Raw genomic sequence first — 2,194 nt, forward strand, 5'->3', positions numbered from 1 at the left:
TTGATTTAGGATTAGAGTTTAGGGTTGAGTAAGATGTGATGGTTAGAGGTTTGGAAATCAGGTTTTTCGGGGTAGATGGTGTTTGGTTTGGAAGTTTATGGTTACACATTTTGGGGTAATAGGCTGGGGTTGGTTGGTTAGGGTTAGTCAGTTCGATGAGTTGGCTAGGGTTAGTTGTTTAATGTTAGTAGGGTAGTTGTCTAGTTGCTAAGTTAGGTTGGTCTGAGTTATCAGGTTACAGTTAGTTGGTTAGGGCTAGTTGGTTAGTTGGTTTGGGTCAGTCTATAAGTTGGTAAATTGTGTATGTTCGTTAGGATGAGTTGGTTGGGGTTGGGGTTAGGATTAAGGTTAGAGTTTTGTGGTTATGATTAGGATTTAGGATTTACGGTAAAGGCGAGAGTGAAGCTTGAGGTTAGGTTAAAAATTTGCAATCATAGGTTGGTTAGTGTTAGTTACCACTAGAATTGAATTTAAGCGTTAAAGGTAGTGTTAGAAGTTAGGATAAGGTTTATGTGAGAATGAGATTTAAGGTTTATTTGGGGTTAAGGATAAAGGTTAGGTTAGGAGTTAGGATAAATTTAAGGTCATTGCTAGGGTTATGGTTAGGATTAAGTTTAGGTTTGAGGTTTCTAATAGGGTTAAAACATATAGTTCACTTTATAACTAGGGTTAGGCTTATATAAATTTAGGCATAGTGCTAATATTTAAGTGTTTGTTAAGGTTCGGGTAGTATTTGGTTTAGGATTATAGGATAGGATGAGGGTGGGTATATAAGAGTGAGAGGTAAAGTTTAGAAGGATAGAGTTTTAGGATTAGAGGGTTAGGTTTAGACTAGGTTAGAAGTTTATGGCTAGATTGTTGAGGTTAGTTGTTCAGGGTCAATGGTTAGAGTTAGTTGGTTTTGCGGTTTGGTTTGGTTATTTGGTGAATGTTAGTTCATTGGTAAATTAGGTTGGTTAGTATTTGTTTGTTAGTGTTGGGTTAGTTGGTTAGGTTAGGTGGTTAAGGCTAATTGGTCAGTTTGTGTTTGCTAGTTAGTTGGCTAATAGGTTGGGTTTGGGAGTGCTGTGGTTAGCGTTTAGGGAGTAGGGTTAGTGTGAGGGTGGTTAGGGTGAGGGTGGTCAGGGTGACAGTGAAGGTTAGGGTCAGACTTAAATTTAACATCCTAGGTAAGGTTTAGAGTGACAGAGTTAGGATTGCAGTTAGGTCAGGTGTTTTAGGTTGTTAGAGATAGGTTACAGAGCACTTGAGGGGTAGAAATAGGTTTTAGATTAGGTTATGGTTAGGGATAGGGTTAAAAGTAAGGTTAGATATGGGATAGATTTAGGGCTATTGCTAGGGTTTTGATTAGTGTTAGTAATTTAGTTAGGATTAGAATGTTATGGTTATTTTAAAAGTTATAGTTAGGGTGAGGCTTATAATTTAGTTTAGATATGGTGTTAAGGTTAGGCTTAATTTCAGATGTAAGACTAGGGTTTGTATGAGATTTAGGATTTAGTTTAGGGTTAGGTTATAGGTTTTGTTTTAGGGTTAAGTTTAGAAGAGAAGGTAAGATTGAGGGGGGTGAGAGTTATGGGATGAAGGTTAGAGAGATAGAAGTTAGGGCTACTTAATTAGGGTTAGTTGGTTAGTTTCACTTGATTGGCTAGTTTGTAAGTGCTAGTTGGTTAGTTGATGAGTGGGATAGTAATTCATCGGTAGCTTGGGCTTTGGATTCGGGTTCAGAGAGTAGGGTAGGATTTAGCAATTAGAGTTATAGTAGTTGTGATTCATGTGGTCAGCATGAGGGTGGTTAGGGTGAAGGAGAGACTGAAGATTAGTGTTAGATTTATACTTATGACCATAAGTTACAGTTAAGCTGACAGGGTTAGAATTGATGTTGGTCAAGTGTTTGTTTAAGGTTATTAGAAGTTAGGGTACTGTTCATGGGAGGGTTAGTATGAATTTTAGGATTAAGGTTTTGGTTAATGTTAGGGTTAGGTTTTAGAATTAGCAATCAGGTTAAGATGACCATTAGAGCAAGGTTTACTATATTCACCTTGCGGTTGGGTTAAGGTTAAATTTTAGAATTTTTGTTAGGATAACGTTTATAGGTAGGGTTCGAATTAGATTTAGTGTAATTGCTTAGGTTTAGTGATTTTGGTTGTTTGGTGTGTTGGTAAGTTGGGTTGGTATGTTGGGTTAGTTGGTAAGT

Source organism: Pteropus alecto, unplaced genomic scaffold (assembly GCF_000325575.1).
Source record: "Pteropus alecto unplaced genomic scaffold, ASM32557v1 scaffold159, whole genome shotgun sequence".
Classification (NCBI taxonomy): Eukaryota; Metazoa; Chordata; class Mammalia; order Chiroptera; family Pteropodidae; genus Pteropus; species Pteropus alecto.